This window comes from Schistocerca gregaria, chromosome 4, assembly GCF_023897955.1.
Source record: "Schistocerca gregaria isolate iqSchGreg1 chromosome 4, iqSchGreg1.2, whole genome shotgun sequence".
Taxonomy (NCBI): Eukaryota; Metazoa; Arthropoda; class Insecta; order Orthoptera; family Acrididae; genus Schistocerca; species Schistocerca gregaria.
This window is the reverse complement of record NC_064923.1, coordinates 758625563-758642707: the sequence shown is the minus strand read 5'-3', so window position 1 is coordinate 758642707 and position 17145 is coordinate 758625563. Positions and strand designations below refer to the sequence as shown.

At 45.1% G+C, this 17145-nt stretch overlaps 1 protein-coding gene across 3 annotated transcripts in view; it reads right to left on the bottom strand.

The window, feature by feature from the left end:
- Positions 1-17145, bottom strand: part of LOC126266719 (autophagy-related protein 2 homolog A) — a 492161-nt gene that overhangs the window by 372200 nt on the left and 102816 nt on the right. The window lies entirely within an intron of this gene.

Below are 17145 nucleotides of genomic sequence, written 5' to 3'. Positions count from 1 at the left end.
TTATATTCATGGTGTACTTAAGAAAAGTTAAAAATATTCCTTGAGCAATAATTAAATGTTCCAGCTGATGCACACTAAACTTCATTCTTTTTTGTTGTTAGTAATATCTACAGAAGTGCTAAATAGATTTTAATATAAACAAGCAGGTGTACACATAGTAAAATGCCGTGACTGTAGTTGCTTCTACGTACAGCAGTATGGAAGAGAATTCAGTACCCAGTTCAATGAAAATGAGATCATTTCAGTTTGAGAGTCACAAAAAGTTGGCAACATAGACAAGAATTTACGTAGCAGGGTGTAATATATGGAATATGAAGAAAAGGAATATTAGGGCTTAGTGCCTCACTGACAATTAGGCCTTCAGTGTTGGATCAAAAACTAGGATTAAGGAAGTAAAAGAAAAATATACACTATCAATCAAAAGTTTTCCATCACCTATCCCAAATAAGGATTTGTGGTTAAGACAGAGTTTCCATTTTGAATATTCTATCATATTCCTGTACTGATAATAAAACAAGTACAGCCAGTAAAGTAAGTCATGTTATGTATTTGACTGGTTGTTCGCATACAGGGGTGCTGATAGTATCCACAACAACACTGACATACCTTTCCCTAAGATGGTTGCATTCAAATCGGCCTCTTTCCTTCAGCTGTCTGGGTAGTAATCAGTTCATATTAGTTTACAGTACATCATGTGCATGTAGCAGTGTGTTTGTATAAATGATTAGGCTCCTACCATGTTACTTCATAATGTGACAGAAGCAAGATATTGAAATTGAAAAGTGTGGAACAATTGTAGCCCTGCATCAGGAGTACTATTATAGTAGGACAATAGCAACAAAAGTTGGCAGAGCCCAATCTAGTGTGGTGTGTATGTTGCAACAGTTCAAGCAAACTGCTGTCAATACAACTGTTTTACGATCTGGAAGACCCCATGTTCGCATCATACAGGGAAGATCAGTTCATATGTTCATACATATCCAACTATAACACAGATGTAGTACACACAGGTTTCAGTGATCACTATGCTCAAATTCAAACGATGAATGTTGCAGGAGTCTCACAACTTCATAGAATAACATTCAATGTAATCCATTTCACTACTGAATATGTGGAATATTTCTTTTCTCCTGAAGGGGGAAAATTGGAATGATTTATACAACTATAATGATACCAATGACAAATATAATAAGTTTATGACCACATTTACCTTTTTTTTTTTTTTTCTTCAAATAACTTTTTCCAAGGAAAAATTACACCACTCACATCTGTACAAAACAAAACAGTCAAGTGGATCACAAAAGGGATAAAGATCTGAATTTCTTACTTACCTCAAAAGACACCAACATATACTTTTTAAAATTAAAAAAAAACCCTAATGTGTAATTCCAGGAATAAAACTAAAGTAGCAGGACAAGTTAAAAAAAAAAAAGAGAAATGGTTGCAAGGTTAATAAATCATAATAATATATGGATGATTAAGAAAAACTACAAACTAACTGGCCCCAGACAAGTGGCTAGTGCTTTCAACCGTTATTTCTCAAACATAGCACAGCAGTTGATGAATATGTATAATGAAAATCAGCCACACAATACGAGACTAGAGTCAGATCAAAAAATTTTACTTTCATGTACGCTGCGACACATGATGAACTATCTAAAATTATAAAGGACAGTTCACACAGGAGTATCAACAATATTATAAAAAGGATAGATCACTATTCACCATAAAGATGACATCATAAGCTGGAGAAAGGCACAATGAAAAGACTGTTATACACTGAGCTTTCAACCAAAGCCTCCTTCAGAGAGGAAAAGAAAACATACATACATTCACACAAGCAAGTAACTACAGGGCGCAGCACTTAAAATTCAGATAAATTTCAATTTTAACTTCCCCCATATCGTATTTACACCAGAGGTTGCAACTGGCATTCTTGAAAGCCACAGGCATCTGGTAAACACTCAGAACCTCAAAATTGCCAAAATGTTAGGGACAAGTGTGGAGTACAAATGAACAGCCGCGATTATAGAAAGTCTATAGCTCTAGGCGTTAGCCCCCTGAAATAGTTCAATTCTTCAGATACCCGAGTTCAACTGTTTACAATATTGTGGTCATGTATGATGCTTCAGAGAAGTCTGGGGAAAGTTCTGCTAACCCACCGAGGAAACCTCATTCAAGCAATCACTTGTTACGAACTGCAGCAGTAATCAAAAAGGCTCAAGTGCTGATTTCAGTGGAGCCAGGGCAATTGCTGAGGATACTGACAATAGTATTGAATGTCAGGAAGCAAACAATGGTGCTGGTTGTTGGGATGTTTAAGGGGGACTAAACAGCTAAGGTCATCAATCCCCCATTCCAAAAACAGGCGAGACGAAAATTTGCAGAGCAGGTAAAACCTCAAGGGGAAGGAGACTCCCCCCCCCCCCCCCCAGTCACTGAAAGAACACAAATGAGGCAATGAACACTACAGACAAGAAGAGTACAGATGAACACCAGACAGCAAGAAACAGAAGAAAAGAAGAGGGCCGGAGATTGGCTGACTGACCATGAGAACAAAAAAAGGGAAGAAGTCAACCATCCGACTACACACTAAAGTCTGCAATCAATGATGAGAGACTCGAGGACAAGAGACACAGAAAGGGAAAGGTGCAGGACCTCCCTAAATGGAACCATAAAAAGGACTACCATGGATAAAATTTAAAACATCATCAGCCATGGAGGCATCGTCGCATAAAACCAAAGGCAAAGTGCCCGGGAGATTAAAAGACTGCCGGAGGGTACACAGTTGGGGACACTCCAACAAAATGTGGGCAACCGGCAGCCGGGACCCACACCGACACAGGGGGGGATCCTCCTGACGCAAAAGATAGCCGTGCGTCAGGTAGGTATGGCCGATGCGGAGCCAACACAGGATGACAGAGTCCCTGCGAGAAGCCTGCAGGGAGGACCGCCACACATCAGTCGTCTCCTTAACAGCCCACAGTTTATTCGGCGATGTCAGGCTACGCCACTCATCATGCCACATCCCAAGCACCTTATGGCGCAACACCAGCTGCAGATCACGAGCCGGGAGGCCGATCTCCAAAGCTGGGGCGTCGATCGCCCCTTTGGCCAGCCTGTCGACACGTTCGTTCCCCGGGATGCCAACGTGACCTGGCGTCTAAACAAAGACCACCGAACGACCAGAGCGGGTAATGGCAAAAACAGACTCCAGAATAAAGGATAGCAGAGGAGAAGAGGTATAGCAGCGGTTGAAGCCTGGAGGCTGCTCAGGGAGTCACTGCAGATGACGATGGACGTACGTGAGCAGGAACGCATATGCTCAAGAGCGCGCAATATGGCCACCAGCTCTGCAGTAAAAATACTGCAGCCAGCTGGCAAGGAGCACTGTTCAACATGGGCAGTGTGAGCAAAAGCGTAGGCAGTACGACCATCAACCAGGGAACCATCAGTGTAGACAGTCTCACAGCCTGAAAATGAGGCGAGGAGCGCAAGAAAACGGCGACGGAGGGCCACAGGTGGAACCGAGTCCTTGGGTCCCTGTGCCAAGTCCAGACAGACTGACGGCCGGAGCAGACACCAGGGAGGCGTAGGTGCACGGACCCAGAAGGGAGGCAGAAGAGGGAATGACCCCAGTTCCGACAGCAGGGACTGGACGCGGACAGCAATGGAAAGCCCAGACCTAGGTCGCCATTTGGGCATGTGGAGGACCATGGCAGGGAAAAGCAGGCGATGATTGGGATGGCCCGGCGAGCAATGCACGTGGACAGCATAGTCGGCGAGCAGTCGCTGGCGGCGAATCCGCAGCGGGGGAACCCCAGCCTCCACCAGTAGACTATCCACGGGGCTTGTACGGAAAGCACCAGTTGCAAGCCGAACCCCACAGTGGTGTATGGGAACCAACAACGTCAACACTGAGGGTGATGCAGACCCATGGGCCAGGCTCCCATAATCAAGCCTGGACTGCACAAGGGCTCTGTACAATCGCAACAGCGTGCAGTGATCTGCACCTCAAGACGCGTGGCTCAGGCAGTGCAGGGCGTTGAGGTGCCGCCAGCACTTTAGCTTCAGCTGAGTAATATGAGGAACCCATGTGAGCCGGGCATCAAAGACGAGTCCTAAGAAGCGGCTAGTGTCCACCACTCCAAGTAGGTGGCCATTGAGGTAAAGTTCAGGATGAGGGTGGACCGTCCAACGCCTGCAGAAGTGCATAACTCGAGTCTTGGCTGCAGAGAACTTAAAACCATGAGTCAGAGCCCATGATGCTGCCTTGCGAATGGCTACTTGCTGCCTGCGTTCGGCGACTCCAGTAGTCGTTGAGCTAAATGAGATGCAGAAGTCGTCGGCATACAAAGAAGGAGACACCGACAATCCCACGGCTGCAGCCAGACCATTAATGGCCACTAGAAATAAGGAGACGCTCAACACCGAACCCTGCGGGATCCCATTTTCCTGTATATAAGATGAACTAGAGGCGGCACCGACTTGCATCCGGAAAGAACGGCGCAATAAAAAGGTTTGAAGAAAAGCTGGGAGCTGACCACGAAGAACCCACTCATGCAACGTAGCAAGGATGTGATGCCTCCATGTGGTGTCATACGCCTTCCACAGATCAAAAATACAGCAACGAGATGCTGACGGCGGGCAAAGGCCGTACGGATAGCAGATTCCACCCGCACCAAATTGTCCACAGCAGACCGGCCCTGATGGAGGCCACCCTGGGATGGAGCGAGCAGTCCCGCGACTCAAGGACCCAACACAAACGCCGCCCCACCATATGTTCGAGCAATTTGCACAAAACCTTGGTGAGGGTAATGGGACGATAGCTGTCCACCGCCAGAGGGTCCGCACCGGGCTTCAAGATGGAGACAATAACACGCTCTCGCCATTGCGACGGGAACACGCCCTCGCTCCAAATGCGGTTAAAAATGGTGAGAATGTGTCTCTGGCAGTCCCTGGAGAGATGCTTCAGCATCTGCGCGTGGATGCAGTCTGGTCCTGCTGCTGTATCAGGGCAATTGGCGAGGGCAGCGAGGAATTCCCTCTCGTGAAAGGAGCATTGTATTTTTCAGAGCGACGCGTGCGGAATGGTAATGGCCTCTGTTCAGCTTGCTCCTTTAGAGACCGAAAGGGGGGGGGGGGGGTTGTAAGTTGCAGTCGCAGAGCTCGTAGCAAAGTGCGCGGCAAGGTGGTCAGCAATGGCGGCAGCGTCCGTGCAGACAGCGCCATCCACGGAGACCCATAGGGGTCTGGTATCCATAAATCCGTCGGATGCGGGACCACACGAGCGAGGAGGAGACACGGGAGCCCAAGGATGAGACATACCTCTCTCAGCACTCCTGCTTACGCCGTGCAATAAGATGACGGGCCAAGGCACGGAGCCTCTTAAAGGCGATGAGGGTCTCCAGAGACGGGTGCCGCCTATGACACTGGAGAGCCCGCCTACGGTCGCGAATAGCCTCAGCAATCGCCGGCGACCACCAGGGTACAGCCTTCCTCCGAGGGAGTCCAGAAGAGAGGGTGATGGCAGCCTCAGCCGCATAAATGACTGACGTGGTCAAGACACGGGCCACCTCGTCAATGTCACCCTGTTGGGGAGACACAATGGTGGCAGCGGAAGTAAAAGCCGGCTAGTCAGCCCTGTTGAGAGCCCAGCGGGGCAGGCGCTCAGAAGAATGACACTGGGACAGTGACAAATAGATGGGAAAATGGTCACTACCATACAGGTCAGGATGCACTCTCCAGTGGAGGGATGGGACACGTCCGGGGCTGCAAAGAGACAGATCGATGGCCGAGAACGAGCCATGGGCCACACTGAAATGCGTGGGAGCACTGGTGTTCAAGAGGCTAAGGTCAAGCTGAGCCAACACATGCTCCACGGCATGACCCCGGTTATCGGAGACAGTGCCACCCCATAGAGGGTTGTGGGCATTGAAATCGCCCAGAAGCAGCAATGGCGGCGGGAGTTGAGCCAGCAGCGCAGCCAAGTCATGTCGGGGGAGCTCCCCATCTGGAGGAATGTAAACAGAGCAAACAGTAATAGCCAGCGAGAGCTCTACCCTGACAGCGACGGCCTCTAAAGGCGCCAGAAGGGGTACGGGCGAGCTACAGACAGAGTGGTGAACAAAGAGGCAAACTCCACCTGACGCTCGTTGACAGGCAGCGCGGTTCTTATAGTATCCCCGATAACTGCGAAGGGCGGGGGTCCGCATTGCTGGAAACCAAGTTTCCTGAAGAGAAATGCAGAGAACAGGGGAAACACTCAGAAGCATCTGGAGCTCAGTCAGGTGGCGGAAATAACCGCCGCAAATCCACTGGAGAATGGAAGCAGGAAGGGACTGGGAGGGCGTGAAGGTGACTAAGAGGCAGATGGCGCCTCAGAGTCAACGGCTGCCACCGGGGGAGAGTCAGCTGCGTCCATAGGAAAGGCCCCCGAGGATTCCGTGAGGGCGAGATCCGCGGCAGAGGCGAGGATCTCCACCTCATCCCCGGAGACAGAACTGTGTACAGCAGGCGGTACTGAAACCGCTGGAATGTCCTTCTTCTTAGACATGTACCGTTCCTTCTTCTCGCATCTGTCCTTTGGGTTGAGGGCTGGGAGAGCTTCTCTGAAGGAGCGTCGGAGGCTGACGACGATGCAAAAGCCCTACAACCAGCAGGTGGCGGAACCTTCAGCCGCTGGCTGGCATCCGGCTGGGTAGGAGAAGAAATGGAGGAAGGGAGAGCCCCGAGGGACCCCTTCCACGAGAGAGGAACCGGCAGAGGCAACGCCGGCGGAGAAGGAGGGGGAGGGATCGAGCCCACCGGTTTTTGAGCACATGTCACTCCCGAAGTAAGTGTGGGGGAGTGACAGAAGAGGGTTTGCCCCCAACTGCTAAGGGGGCAACAGAGGAAGGCTTGCCCCCAGACACTAGGGGGGCAGACAGAGATGCACGGCCCCGAAGGCCCACTGAAGGCGGCACAGATGAGGCGACAACTGCTGCCCGTGAAGGCGACAATAACGTGGCTGCAGCATAAGATTTTCGAAGGGGAACAGGATACAACCTTTCAAATTTCAAATTTGCCTCGCGATAACTAAGCCGGTCCAGGGTCTTAAATTCCATTACCTTCCGCTCCTTCTGAAGAATGGGTCAATCTGGCGAGCATGAAGAGTGGTGCTCCCCACAGTTGACACATACAGGCGGAGGCGCACATGGAGAATCGGGATGAGAGGGGCGTCCGAAATCTCGACATGTGGCGTTGAATGGGCAACGGGAGGACATATGCCCAAACTTCCAGCACTGGAAGCACGGCATTGGGGGAGGGACGTATGGCTTGACGTCACAACGGTAAACCATAGCTTTGACCTTCTCGGGCAATACAGCACCCTCGAAGGCCAAGATAAAGGCACTGGTGGCCACCCTGTTAGTCTTGGGTCCTCTATGTACACGACAGACAAAATGTACGCCATGTCGTTCCAAGTCGGCTCTCAGCTTGTAGTCAGATTGCAACAATAAGTCACGATGGTAAATAATCCCTTGGAGCATATTTAAGCTACTGTGGGGAGTGACAGTAACAGGGACGTCACCTAGCTTATCACACAAGAGTAACACTCGTGACTGGGCTGGGGAGGACGTCTTGAGGAGGATGGACCCATTCCTCATTTTAGACAACCCCGCCACTTCCCCAAACTTATCCTCCAGGTGTTCCACAAAAAACCGAGGCTTCGTCGTAAGAAAGGAGCCACCATCAGTCCTGCTGCAGATAAGGTATTATGGTATGTAAGGCTCCGGCCTGGCACTAGATCTGCGTCCCTCCCATGGCGCAGCCAACGAGGGGAACGACTGAGGGTCATATTGCGCAGCATCAAAGTCAACACTGCCCCGCTTAGAGATGATGGTAGCCGTGCGACCACCAGCTTGGTGTGATTTATTGCGCTTCATTGCGCCACATCCGCCCAGATGCCACCTACTCCGAACGAGGGCTCTCCCCAAGGGCGCCACCCAGCCAAAGCAACGGGTACCTGGCCGATATCCCGTTGCCCAGAGTCCCCGTCCCCCAGACAAGATGGGCACATACTCCTTGGCATGCATGGGGAGGAAACAGCTCTGGCACCTGTAGTGCGGTCCCTGCGTGGTCAGGGGGCTACCACCAAGAGGGTACATGACAACCCCACCGCAACGGACTGGCTATCGTGCTGGATTTTAGATGTTGAAAGGGTCCACAGTTGTCGGTGCTAAGAAGGGGATTGCGCACAAGACGAGAAGGAGGCAACCCACAAGACGTTGGGTGTAAATCCCACCACACGACAATACATAGTATGCAAGATGGTGGTGCATGATGGACCAATAGAAAAACACCAAGTAAGGCATCCTTCCCCGAATGGCACGCACTAACAACGGAAATTTGGAAAAATGGAGGTCAAACCCAAGAGGGGACCATCACATAAGGCCGAAATGTTTGAGACTCCTTTTAGTCGCCTCTTACGACAGGCAGGAATACAGCGGGCCTATTCTCAACCCCGGACCCGCAGGGGGAAGCAAACAATGTGTTGGATGGCAAACGAGGACCTCATACGAGCCATTTAGTCCCAAACTGCCTCTCGGATAATGTTGATATGTCCTCATCGAAGGAGTTTGGCCCCCTATAGGGCCAGATTTGAAGCCCCTCAACTACAATGTTTGGAGCATAGTTGAAAGAGCAACCAATACATTAGGCACCCTAACGTTGCATCTCAATGCACTGCTATCAAAGCAGTATTCACAAATATGGACAGCGCTGGTTTAAAAAGTGCATGCAATTGCTTCAGGACAAGATTGGAGCTGGTCACTTCAGCTGAAGGGTGTTACATCATGTGATGTTAACTCTTAAAAGATACCACTATTTATACGCAAAACAATTTTTATTTTCATTTGTATTTTATTTTAATAAATTTGCTTTTAAAAAGTTTCATTTGTCCGGATTTAAGTGCTGCACCCTGTACACCTTACACACACGACAGCACACTCTGCTGCGACCACAATTGCACTCTACTTGCTTGTTAGAATGTATGTGTGTTTTCTTTTCTTTTTGAAGAAGGGTTTGGCTGAAAACTCAGTGTGTAACAGTCTTTTCAGCGTGCCTGTCTGAAACTCAACATGTCATCTTTATGGTGAGCAGCAATCTATTGTTTTCATAATATTGTTCAAATTATAAAGGGAGTACCTAATAAATATTCAATGGGTTGCTGATAATATACTGGGAGTTAATATCAGAGGTAGAGCAACATTTACTGTAGAACCATTAGCAGACATACTAACTGAGAGTGGTGTATTTCAAAATACAGGGTGGGTCAAAAGTCACTACCCACTGAAAACATTAAGGTAATCCTGCTCGTTTGTGATAATTATAGTTTGAAACACCAGAGTTTGTTACTATTTTTTTTCAGATAATTACTGATACAAACACCAGAGCTTACTACTATTAAATCGATCATCTCTCACATTGTTTATTCCTGATTGTAACCTGTTTTGAAGATGTTTTCTAATGAAGAAAGAGTTTTTTCATTAAAAGCATGGTGTAAAGGTGAATACAGCAGGCTGTGGGGCTGCTGCAAGGAGTCCAAAATTATGAAATGGAACAACTGATACACAAAATGCATTTTGTCAATGATCTGGCACCCAAGAACAGAAAAAGCATTGAGCCCAAAGATATTTTGGGCCAACAGTGAATTGACCGCCAACAAGGTAAGTTGCCATTCCACCTCTTGTAATGCGTGAACAAGAAGAACTGTCCCCACAAAGGAATGTGCTGTTTACTATATAACACAACCTGATGGAGAGGCCATTGCAGCTCCAGACAGCCCAACAGCCTATAATTATCTAAGTTAACAAAGCTGACCATCTCTCCCATGTCACCTGAAATTTGACCAGCTGCCCATTCACTACTAACATCAGAAAAATATTTGTGGACCATCGGAGACAGCCCCAGAGTCCAATGAAAACACAGGGGCATATGATGACTAAATCGAGGCACATCAAATAGTTGCAAATGATCAATCAGATGGCATACCCCACACATTCCTGGTGTGTGTGAGCAGTCATGGCGAACATGCAACAAATAACAATCGGAAAAGAACCGCCAGCTCGCCCAACGTGCACAAGAGGAACAAAATCGAGGACCCGAAAAACGACACTCGTGGGAATTACAATGCTGGAAGCAGTGTGAACTCACCAAGCTCAGCACAGGCGAGGAGGGACAGTACTGTGACACAACTGCACCGGAATATAAAATGCAGGCAACACACAGTGACTCAGCAGGAAGCAAGGCCATCTGGGATATCCTGCCTGACACTGGAGGTTGTTTACCAAATGCACCCAACTGACCCTCTTGTCAACTATCAGAAGGGTCAGACAAGGCCATAGACTGAACCTGTGATCAGGAGATAGTCTTATAATCACATCCTGAACTAGCAAGTCTGCATAAGAGGTAGAACATTTTGGACACTAAAAATGACACTTGCACGAGAGGCCCAGCAAATTGGCAATCTAGGGCATACACAACTGCCCAAGGCGCTTGTAGTGTTGGTTAAACTGCAACCACACTTCCACCACATGGGTTTCATGTCCAAGCTACGGTGCAAGCAACCAACAAAGCTCATCAAGGGGAATTTTCTTGGGCTCAGTGGAGGGCTTCAAATTTTGGACAACATTGTATAAACCTACACTGCTAGACAACAACAAGGCAGCCTTGTCAACTGAATCAACAATACACCTTACCTGGCAGTGCAGATAGAACTTACGCATGTAATTCTCCCACCTTTCTATCAACTCATTGAAACTGGTAAATGGCATTGGAAGAGACTCTGAGGACAACCTGGATAAGCATTTATGTTTCAGGTAGAAGTAGAAGAAGAGGAAGAGGAAGAGGAAGAGGAAGAAGAAGAAGAAGAAGAAGTGGAAGAAAAAGAAGAAGAGGAGGAGGTGGGTTTTCCATATGAAGATGGCTGAAATGTTGTTACATGAAATATCGTGGGAAGATGTCCTCCAGGTCTCAACCTGAAATCTTAAGGAATACTCATTGTGCTGGGAAATGTTCAAAAACACATTAGGTGTAGGTAGTACACAAATATCTTAGGAGTGCTTGAAATGCACGGCCAATTCAAACTTAGTTTCTTTTCAGCATAACAGGTTCAAGAATGGTGAAATTTCACCAGAATGGGAAATAATTACTGTGTGATCCTTAATTTTTCTTAAATATGTTTAGAATTCAGTATGTTAGTATATCATGGAAGAAAGTAATTGTCAAGTGTTATTCTGCTGGTAAAATTCTGGGCACATGCCTGAAGTATACAACTTCCTTTTGAAAATTTTGACATGTCTGGGTTACTAAGCAACTAGCCAGAAACCTAAAACAGTTACAGGTTGCCTATCTAATAGCATCCAAGGGCAACAAGAATCTTATTTTCAATATTCCATGACTCACTGACCGAATTAAAAAAAAAAAAAAAAAAAAGTGTCATAATTAAGAGATATAATATTATGTTAAACATTTAACAAGTACTATAGTTAGAAACCGTGTGTGCATATGGGGGCAGTGTAACTGACACCACAAAAACACACAGACTTTATTCATCCAGTATTTGATTACGAGAGCACTTAGTAAAGTCCAACACACTTTAAGCATAATTCCAAACATTTTCTAAACTTTTTATCACATATATGCTTAATAAAATATTTAAAACATTAATTAATCTGTAAAGTAGTTATAAATTTGAAGTTGTTTTACAGACAGGAATTCAATTCTTTAAAAAAAAATTGGTTTACTTGTATTTTAGATTGCATTTTCATCATGCTTCTTGGAGAAGGGTAAAAACTTTCAGAAATGTTGGTGGATGCAACATTGTAATACATGGTGGAAGGGCCACTGGTCGCTGTTGCAGAAGCAGGTGAAACATCTGGTCCTTGTTATGTTCCTGCAGCTTAAGCACTTTATCATGCTAACTGCAGATGTTATTGGCACAATCTCATGAATGTGCAATCCCCATTTGCACTAACAGATATCACTATTTAGGTGTTACTTTTCTGCTGGACTATGACTATCTTCAATCAATGATGTTGCTGAAAGTACCGTATTTGCCAATGTATAACCTGCATTAGCATAAAAGATACAAAAATTTTTGGCATCACCTCGGTTCCGAGAGTTTTGGAACCTGTACAGATAATTGGAATAGAGATCAACATAAACATCATTTCCACCCTTTTTATTGCTAATGAAAACCATACATTGCATGTCGTACCACCACCAGCGAGACCTCCAGAGGTGGTGGTTCAGACTGCTGTACACATCAGTACCTCTTAAATACCCAGTAGCACGTCCTCTTGCACTGATGCATGCCTGTATTCGTCAAGGCATGCTATCCACATGTTCATCAAGGCACTGTTGGTCCAGATTGTCCCACTCCTCAATGGTGATTTGGTGTAGCTCCCTTGGAGGGGTTGGTGGGTCACGTTGTCCAATCTATCCCAGGCATGTTCATGTTCAATAGGATTCATGTCTGGAGAACATGCTGGCCACTCTAATCAAAAGATGTTGCTATCCTGAAGAAAGTAACTCACAAGATGTGCATGGTGGGGGCACGAACTGTCATCCATGAAGACGAATGCCTAGCCAATATGCTGCCGGTATGGTTGCACTATTGGTCGGAGCATGGCATTCACGTATTGTACAGCTGTTATGGTGCCTTCCATGACCACCAGTGGCGTTAGTCGACCCCACATAATGATCCCCCCCCCAAACAGCAGGAAACCCTCACCTTGTTGCACTTGCTGGGCAGTGCATCTAAGGCGTTCAGCCTGACCTCCAAACACATCTCCAACGATTGTCTGGTTGAAGGCATATGCTACACTCACTGATGAAGAGAATGTGATGCCAATCCTGTCCATTTGGCATGCTGCTGGGCAAATCTGTACCACACTGCATGGTGTTGTGGTTGCACAGATGGACCTCATCATGGACATGGGGAGTGAAGTTGTGCATCAGGCAGCATATTGCGCCAATTTGAGTCATAACACAACGTCCTGTGGCTGCACAAAAAGCATTACTCAACGTGGTGGCATTGCTGTCAGGGTTCCTCCAAGCCACAATCCGTAGGTAGCAGTCATCCAGTGCAGTAGTAGCCCTTGGGCAGCCTGAGCAAGGCATATCATCAAAAGTTCCTGTCTCTCTGTATCTCCTCCATATCCAAACAACTTTGCTTTGGTTCACTCCAAGACACATGGACACTTCCCTTGTTGAGAGCCCTTTCTGGCACAAAGTAACAATGCAGATACAATTGAACCTCAGTATTGACTGTCTAGGCATGGCTGAACTACAGACAACACGAACCGTGTACCTTCTTCCTGGTGAAATGACTGGAACTGATTGGCTGTCGGACCCCTCTCCGTCTAATAGGCACTTCTCATGCATGATTGTTTACATCTTTGGGCAGGTTTAGTGACATCTCTGAACAGTCAAAGGGACGGTGTCGGTGTTACAATATCCATAGTCAGCGTCTATATTCAGCAGTTATCGGAACCATGGTGAATCAAAATATTTTTTGTGTGTGTACATCATATATCTAGGCCATATAAATAAGTAAAAGTGATCAATTTCAAATCTGCAAAATTCATCCACAGAGCTAAAGGAAGAATACTTGAAGCTGCCATGACAGAATATGAACCCTAATACAACAAATTATCCCCTGGATACAGAGGATCCAGTGCACTACTAATTCCACACTTCTTAAACAATTTTATCACTGTTTCGGTTTTTATAGAGACCTATGAAGCTTTGATCCACTCACAAACTTGAGAAATGCTAGATGTGTTGCTCCTTCATGACAGTGTAGTTTCAAAATCTGTAGACTGCACCAATCTGTTCTGTTCCCTTTCATAAGCCCCTTAAATGATTTGTTGATACATACATTTAATGGTTGAAGCTCTTCTAGAATTACAGCTAACTGAGTCTTCAATACATTCCATCTCCAGGTGGCCTAGACCACATCTTCTCCATCCAAAACCTCATTCCCTCTCCATCCAGCCAGCCTTCATTGCGTACATGAATGAATACTCCTTTTGCCAATGATTCCTAAGAAAGCACCTTTCTTCTAAAAATCAAATGTGGTGGCAATTTTGTCCCATCAGAACAGCAATCTAAAAATGACTCTGTACTGCCTGAGGTTTTGGCAAAAATGCTTTTGGTGCTCGTGGAATCCACAGTATTGTTAGAAGGCACATCAAAGATTAGTGGAGTCTCTTCCATGTTTTCAATTTGTGAAAGTTCAAAGTTTTCTCTTTTTCTTGTGTTAATGACAAATTGATGAAATTCAACAATTTGTTCTTTGTACTCAGCTGCCATCTTCTGTGATATCTTTGTCTTCATCTACATACAAAGCCAATACCTCTTCATAAACTCTGAACTTCATAATGTTGATCCAGTAAAAGTCAGCAATCCCTTTGTTAGTGGATATCGTTTTCTCTTGATGAATGATCATTTTTGTAGAAACTGAAATTCCCACTTGTGTATTTTCTAAAATAGAAGTATGGATTTCTCCTTCAATTTCTGTCTATTTAAGAGTTCCAAATCAACTCCTCAGATTATGTTTATTGCGAGGTGCTTTCTTTAAATCATTTTCCTGATTCTGCCAAATTCTTATAATTTTTTCAGTTGGAGGTATGCTTTCTGCAGCCCTATTTCCATGCTTTTTACCATATGGAATCACGTGCAACTTAAATGCTGAAGCACAGCAATGCGTTTTTCAGTCATAGGTTGCAAATAAAACTACAACTTAGGTACGACACAAGTGGACTGCCACACTAAATAACTGAAGCTTGAACAAATAATATAAATGCCATTAATGAAGGCGCATGTCCATCGACTGAACTTGGTGTGTTGTGGTCTTCAGTCCGAAGACTGGTTTGAAGCATCTCTCCATGCTGCTCTATCCTGTGCAAGTTCTTTCATCTCACAGTAACTGCTAAAGCCTACATCCTTTTCAATCTGCTTACTGTATTCATCTCTTGGTCTCCCTCTGTAATTTTACCCCACTCACTTCCCTCCTATATTAAACTGGTGATCCCTTGATGTCTCAGAAAGTGTCCTATCAACCGATCCCTTCTTCTAGTCAGGTTATGCCACAAATTTCTTTTCTCCCCAATTTTGTTTAGTACCTCTTCATTCGTAATGTGATCTACCCATCCAGTCTTCAGCAATCTTCTGTAACACCAAATTTCAAAAGCTTCTATTCTATTCCTGTCTAAACTGTTTATCGTCCATGTTTCACTTCCATACATGGCTACATTCCAGACAATTAGCTTGAGGAATGACTTTCTAAAACTTAAGTCTATAGTTGATGTTAACAAATTTAAGAAATGCCTATCTTGTCATTGTCAGTCTACATTTTACATCCTCTCTATTTCAGCCATCATCAGTTATTATGCTGTCCAAATAGCAAAACTCATATACTACTTTAAGTGTCTCATTTCTTAATCTATTTTCCTCAGCATCACCTGATGTAACTCAACTACATTCCATTACCCTTATTCTGATTTTGTTGATGTTCATCTCATATCCTCCTTTCAAGACACTGTCTATTCCATTCAACTGCTCTTCCATGTCCTTTACTGTCTCTGACAGAATTACAACATCAGCAGCAAGCCTTAAAGTTTTTATTTCTTCTCCTTGAACCTTAATTCCTACTCCAAATGTTTCTTTGCTTTCCTTTACTGCTTGCTCTATGTACAAACTAAATAACTTTGGGGACAGGCTACAGCCTTGTCTCACTCCCTTCTCAACCACTGCTTCCCTTTCGTGCCCTTTGGTTCTTATAACTGCCATCTGGTATCTGTACAAGTTGTAAATAGCCTTCCCCTACCTGTATTTCACCCCTGTTTCCTTCATAATTTCCAAGAAAATATTCCAGTCAGCATTGTCAAAAGTTTTCTCAAACCTACAAATGCTAGAAATATAGGTTTGCCATTCCTTACCCTATTTTGTAAGATAAATCATAGGGTCAATGCTGCATCGCATGCACCTACATCTCTCTGGAAATTTTTTCCTTTTATTAAACTGACTGTTTGGTAATTTTAATGCCTGTCAATAGCTGCTTTCTTTGCGATTCTTGCATATGAGATGGAAAGGGTTTTGTCATGGCTGGCTCTACCAAGGCTATCAGTAATTCTGACAGAATGTCATCTACTCCTGGGGCCTTGTTTCGACTTAGGCCTTTCAGTGCTCCATCAAATTCTTCTCGCAGTATGATATCTCCCACCTCCTCTTCATCCATGTCCTCTTCGATTTCTACAATGCTGTCTTCAAGTTCATCTCCCTTGTACAGATCCCCTATAGCTCCTTCCATCTTTTGGATTTCCCTTCTCTGCTCAGTATTGATGATGATTGTCAGTTTGTGGGGCACTCAACTGTGCAGTAATCAGCACACTTACAAAGTCCCAATTTTTACACATGATGAAATGATGAGGACAACACAAACACCCAGTGCCCGAGCAGAGAAAATACCCAATCCGGCCGGGTCTGTTCAGTATTGATTTTACATCTAAGCTCTTGATATTCAAATAACTGCTTCTCTTTTCTCCAAAGATCTCTTTAATTTTGGTGCATGCAGAATCTATCTTCCTCCTAGTGAAATATGCTTCTACCTCTAGCCATTTTGCACTTATTGTCAATCTCAGCTTTTACACATATTATTCTCTTTTTTTGATGCTTCATTTGCTCCATTTTTATATTTTTTTTCCCCTTTTGTTAATTAAATTCAGTATCTCCTGTGTTATCCAAGGACTTCTATCAGACCTTGTTTCTCTATCTATTCGATCCTCTGCCGCCTTCACTATTTCATCTCTTAAAACTACCGATTCGCCTTCTGCTGTATTCCTTTCACCTGTTCCAGTCAAACGTTGCCTAATGCTCCCTCTGAAACTCTCAACAACCTCTGATTCATTCAACTTTTCCAGGTCCCATCTCCTCAATTTCCTAGTTTTTTTGCAATTTCTTCAGTTTTAATCTACAGTTCGTAACCAATAAACTGTGCACAGGCACTCCTGGAAATGTCTTACAATTTAAAATATCGTTCTGAAATCTATTATCATTACACAATCAGTCTGAAACCTTCTGGTGTCTCCAGATCTCTTC